This window comes from Piliocolobus tephrosceles, chromosome 1 (assembly GCF_002776525.5).
Source record: "Piliocolobus tephrosceles isolate RC106 chromosome 1, ASM277652v3, whole genome shotgun sequence".
Lineage (NCBI taxonomy): Eukaryota > Metazoa > Chordata > Mammalia > Primates > Cercopithecidae > Piliocolobus > Piliocolobus tephrosceles.
The window spans coordinates 115,720,505-115,727,093 of NC_045434.1; the positions used below are offsets into that span (position 1 = coordinate 115,720,505).

Genomic DNA, 6,589 nt, shown 5'->3' on the forward strand with positions numbered 1-6,589 from the left:
AGAAAGACAAAAAAGGACAGAAAACACTTTGTGTTTGCTATAACCTTGAGAATCAATCCTAAGAGTTGAATGTCAAATTGTTGAATTACTTGCTCTTATTATCCTCTAACTGTTCCATATTCTTTTAATTGACTCAGTCTTGTAAAGATAAACGCCTTGGGTTACGTGTAACACAACACAGCACAACATAATGCAATTTCATAAAGGATCTTCTGTAATTGCTTATCACACATGGCTGTGCATGACAGATAGAAACAATAAAGAAACAAATGGAAAATATTAGGCCAAACCTTATTACTGAGATAATATTTGAAATAATCTTGAAATACTTTTTGATACACATTGTCCATATGTAAGCCTTGAGAATGATTGGAGTTTCTGAAATCTATCTGGTTGTATATTGGAAATGGTGGGGAGCAACTAGTAAGGGGGCTAACTTTGTAAATAACTAAGAAGAATTCTGAGTGTTAACAAGAAGAAAAGCAACTGATTTAAAGTAAAAGTTGGTATCCAAGGAGTAAGAGCTCATGATATTGTCGGTAGCCCCATCGTTGATGAAAAACAGCAAAGTATCAAGGTTGACTCTGTGTTTAATACGAAGTATGACACAATTTTGTGCATGAAGAGGATGCTGACCTTTCAAATCCAAGCAAGTACACAGATAACTTAATATCATTTTGCTACAGCAAAAGTTTCAGAAGAGAAGTGATAAAATATTCATTTAGTTTGATTTGAGAACCTGAAGTTTTCAGTTTTTCACTTATCAATTAAGTGTTTCCTCTAAAATAATCTCATAAAAAACCTGGGAATATTTTACTAATGTTTATTATTTCTCTCATTACATGTCAACTTCTGAGGATTTCTTGTCTTCAGAAATCATGTGAGGCATCTTAGTGATGACATAATTGATGTCTCTGAATTGACAAATCATGAAAGTGGGGACACGAAAGTAAAATGACTTATATGACACTGATATAAGATGAATTCATGACAGCATCTGTATAGAACCAAGGGTATTGTCCTTTCCCGAGGTCTTCAAATGTCTCATAAAGATAAAAAGTTCTGAGGACATGCCTCCAGGGAATAGAGGGACATGATTTGAATAACATTTCCATGAGTTTAACATTTCCTCCATATTTCTATTTGAAAACACACAAAATTATGGACACTTTATGTTCTAATTTATAGTAATGTTCATTTCTAAATAAAATTTTATTTAAATTGCTTTGAAGGATGCTCACACATACACAGTATTTTCTGTTTTATTACCTAGGTGGTCTGGTAATTAAATTATTTATATCGGAACACTGAGTTAAACTGAAAAGAGGTGATACTGAATTTCAATCTCATATTTGGGGGAATTCATCTCCTCTTGCTCATAACGTTGCAAAATTAAGACATAAATAAGCATATAATATAGCACAATTGTTTTTCACTGCTTTATATATTATGTCAGTGTAATTTCTAAATAAAAATGAGCAGAATACTACCACCACACAAATTATTGTTAAGCTATACAGTTGGTGGAAATTCAATAAATATATTTGATAAGAAAATAAACAATTTGTATCGTATGGACATTCAAAATGGTAAGTGATAATTTTTTTCAATTTATTTTATTGTTTCAGAGGACCATGCAGCAAAGGATTATTCAACCAAAAAAACTATGTTCTTTATGTCATTGTAATTTAAACATGTGGATATACTCAGTTACAAGAACGTGTTGATTGAATACTGTATTCTTAAAGACTATTTTTTGTAGCAGCTTTATGTTCACAGTAAAATTGAGAGGAACGTACAAAAATTTCTTATTATACCCCCTTGCTCCCCCACCCACACAGACTCTCCTGTTACCAACATCCTTCACCAGCCTGGCACATTTGTTACAAACGATGAAAGTACAATGACAGATCACTGTGCATCTCAAGGTGCATCATTTACATTAGGGCTCACTCTTTGTTTGTTTGTTTTTTTTGTTGTTGTTGTTGTTTTTATTTCTGTTTTTGAGATGGAGTCTCACTCTGTCACCTAAGCTGGAGTGCAGTGGCACTATCTCAACTCACTGCAACCTCTGCCTCCTGGGTTCAAGTGACTCTCCTGCCTCAACCTCCCAAATAGCTGGGATTACGGGCACGCCCTACCTCATCCAGCTAATTTTTGTATTTTTAGTGGAGATGGGGTTTCACCATGTTGGCCAGGCTGGTCTCAAACTCCTGACCTCAAGTGATCTGCCTGCCTCAGTCTTCCATGGTGCTGGGATTACAGGTATGAGCCACAACGCCCAGCCAGGGCTCACTCTTGGTGTTCTATATTGTATGGATTTTGACAAATATATAGTAACACTTATCCACCATTATAATATCACACAGAGGTGTTTCGCTGCCCTAAAAATTCTCTATTCTCTATCTATTTAACCCTCCCTTTCCTCCAACCTGTCAACCACTGTTCATTTTGCTATCTCCATAGTTTTGCTTTTCCCAGAAGGTCATATAATCGGAATCACAGTAAATATGCGGCCTTTCAAATTGGCTTCCATCACTCAGTAATATGAACTTATTAATAAGATTATTCTATGTTTTACATGGCTTATCAGCTCATTTCTATTCAATGTTTGATAATATTTTACTTTCCAGAGGTACTACAGTTTATTTATCCATTCAGCTACTGAAGGACATCTTGTTTGCTTCCAAGTTTTGGTAATTACTAATAAAATTACTATAAATATTTGTGTGCAGTTTTTTGTTTTTTGTCTTTTGTTTTTTTTGCACGAACTTGTTGCAGCCCCTTTGGGTAAATACTAAGAAGTGTGATGGCTGGACTGTATAGTTATGAGTATGTTAATTTTATAAGAAACTTCCAAACTGTCTTCCAAAGAGTCTGTACCATTTTCCATTTCCATAGCAATGAATGAGAATTCCTTTTTCTCTCCACATCCTTACCAACATTTATGTTTTCAATGTTCTGGATTTGGGCCATTCTGATAGGTATGTAGTAGTAATGTAGTTTTTCATTATTTATGTCTAAGATATTTTCCTTGTATCTGTCCCTTTCTATTTGTAATATCACCACCTATTTTCAACACTTATATTCCTTGTGTGGCTATTACATTTAACATTTTATGCATCATTCACCAACATCACTGACTATTTTTATAGAACACTATTATATGAGTATTCTCATCATAGCGTTCCTACCCCTGCAAAGTAAATTTCAATTTCCTTGCACTGACATTCAGATGTTGCTCCCATGTGATTTGGTGTCCTGATATTTCTTGCATGGTACTTTTTACCAATATGTACACTAATTTTTAAAACACCAATATCCTGGGAAAGCAACTCTGTTTTCTTCCCTTTTGTGATCTGCTATACCATTGTTCTTTGCCCTTTTACACATTATTACAATAAGCCCAGTTTCCACTTGTTTTCCAAAGGTTTCCTTGGTTATTTCATTCATGAAACTCTTTTCCCCTGGAGAGACTTTATATATTCATCATGTACTAAAGACCAAGTTCTGCCTTAGTCTTGGCAGCCCCTTTCTTCAGGATATATTTGGTTGAATGTGGGAAGTGCAATTAAATATATTATGGGAATACAGGCAACGGTAGAAATCTAAACTAGTTTTAGAGTATAATGGAGGAGCTGATAACCTAACAATGTGAGAGAAGGAGTATCCTGGAGATAGGGACCTATTTTGACTCTTGAAAGACTGGGAGTTTGTCACATATAAACAAGAAAGGTTTGCAGTGCTAAGGGAACATCACTGCCAAGACTTGGAAGTACAATCATGTACTGTGCATATTGTTTATTAGGCACTAAACATAGACACTTTTCATTTATTCAAGAAATATTTGTTGAGTACTTATAAATATCTGTTAGAAAACTTCTAGATATGGAAACAGGGAGTTCTCAGTGAACTTGAAGATTTTTTGTCACATAAAGTTTTTAAGGTCATGTACCTTTAAAATAGACTAATTTGGTAGCTCAATAATGTTAATCGACACCTGAATTTTTTACATCTTCCGGTCATGTGATCTCTACTTAGCTGAAACTCAGGGAGGATTCAGAAGCAGTACTGTTTCTTTTTATGCATCACATTTTAAGAGCAAGGAAAGCTTTTCTAGAAATTTCCAAGTAGACTTCCAAGTCTCATCAGACAGAACGTTTTGCATACCTGGCCTAAACCAATCATTTACAAAAGGAATTGGCTCATAACAATCAGCTTAAATCAGTCAAAAATCACTTCAGGAGTTGAAATGAGGAACAGAGTCCCTGAGTCATACATGGGTATCATGCACACCTGAACCAAACAGGGGATCTGTCAATCAGAAAATGTGAGAAATGGGTGCCAGATAGGTGATTGTTGGTATCTGTAACAACCAATCGTTTACTAGTCACTGTGCTTGATGTTAGGAAGGCCATGGAGAGCAAAATACATAATTTCTAACCTCAGGGAGCTGAGGAAATGTTGAGTAAAGTATTATTAAATAATCACACAGGTAGTTAATAAACAACAATATCTTTTAAAAGAAACATGTGCAGGGAGAGAAGAAAGCATTTAATATGGTGAACTTTATTTACTATGGGGTGTCAAGGAAGATTTCTATGAGGAAATACATTTGAGCCATAATCGGAAGTTAAGTCAGAATAAAACAAGTAAAGGGTAGATAATTTAAGGGAAAGTATAATCCTGGTAAAGGGAACAGCATGTGCATAAGATATGACACTAGTTGTACCTTGAGAAATGAAAACAATTCTGTGATCAGAGAATAGCGAGAATGCAAAAATGGCATAGGAGAAAAAAATGGACAATATAGAAGAGACTATCCTGTTTGCAATGTCCAGCTTAGTCTTAAGAGAAAAGAGAAGACACAGAGAAATTGAAAGCAGGAGAATATCATGATGTGGGATAAATGAGCCTTCCAGAATGCTGTAAAGCTGGCAAAAGATAATATTCAGGAAAACCCTGGAGTTTTTAACCCAGGAGTCAGTTGTTAACCCCAGAACTAGGAATCAGTTGTTAACTATGGGTAGGTTTCAAGAACCAGGAAGCTTGATATTTACAAATGAAATCTCAAAAATTATTAGTGAAAACATCCTAGAATGGTGATATAATTCTCAAATACAAAAAAAAAAAAGCAAGGATAAGGAAGATAACAAACTTTCAGAATCTCCCAGAAGCTTATTTTGTCTGAGTAAACTGGATTATTAGTCTAATCTTTCAGTAGAGGAAAAAACAGAGTATGTGTGATCTCTTGAAGTTAAAATATAAAACTTTTGTCATGTTGCAGCCTTGATTTCTTCTCTTTGTTATACTCTTTTATTCCTATCAACTATTAAGTAATGTTAAACAATCATCCAAATATTTCTTGAATTCATCCACATTTCTGTGGCTCAACTCACACTATGGTTATCCATCCCTTATCTAAAAATTGGACAATTGTATTGAATCTCTTTGCTTGTATTTGTTCCTGAATTCTTAGCTGTAAAAGAAAAGAAAGATCCTCCACGTATACCCCAAAGTACGATGGCACAAGCACAACACAAGCATTGTACTATATTGATAAAAATCCAAGTTGAGTATTCTTGGTTTTCAGGCAGTTATTTTTCATGCAGCAATTTGGGGAACCAGCCTCCTTCCATATTGTGGCTCCACAGTGGTATTTACCTCCAGCCAGCAAGAAGAGAAATAAATTAGATGCTTCTTAAATGTCTTGTCCCAGTAGCAGCTCATATAGTTTCCATTCACATTCCATTTGCAAAAAAAAGAAAATTGGTCACTTCCCTGAATCAAGTGAAGGAAGCCTGGAAAATGTGATGTAGCACTGTTCTTAGAAGAAGGCTCTTTTGTTGTGTGTTATCAACTGATGAACTCTGCCACATTTGTTTCTAATCTTGCTGTAATCCAAACTATAAACATGATAATTAAAACAGTTTATTTAATATTTCTTTGTTTAAAGACTTAAAGGTATGCACTGATTTTAGAACAAAGTTCACTCCTTTTCATGGATGCTTATGTGTAATATTTATCTCAGCCCATTCTAAATTTACAACCCCCTTTGTTGCTAGTTGTTTCTCAAGATTATATTGCAAAATTACTAAACTTCTGTTGTCTAGAACATGCTGCATTATTTTGCCTTTAAATTCTGAAACTTGATCTTCTCTCTGCCAGTAACTCTATCTTTTTCATTCTCTTCCCCAACTCATGCATACACTTAAAGTCGCTGTGCAAATTCCACAGGCCCAGAGTGCCCACCTCTGTCCCAGACCAAATGAGGCACCCCTGCATTTATTAGTGTAATGTTTTGTAATTCCCTTTCATAAAATCTCATCATACTTAAATCGATGATCTATTTAATGTCTATTTCCTCAATAAATTTTTTATCTTTTAGGCAAAATTTGTAACTCTTGCACACTGCACATAGTGGTTGCTGAAGACTCATTTTTAATTATAGTAAGTTTTGTTATAATGCTAGTTTTAAAAATGAAAATTGGTTCTAGAACCAATCTTCCTTCTTTCCCTCCCTCCCTCCATCTTTCTTTCTCTCCTTCCTTCCTTCCTTCCTTCCTTCCTTCCTTCCTTCCTTCCTTCC

General features: G+C 34.8%; 1 pseudogene; it reads right to left on the minus strand.

Moving 5' to 3' along the window:
- Positions 1-448: 448 nt before the first annotated feature.
- The window catches only part of LOC111525479, a 149,167-nt pseudogene continuing 143,026 nt past the window's right edge, over positions 449-6,589 (minus strand).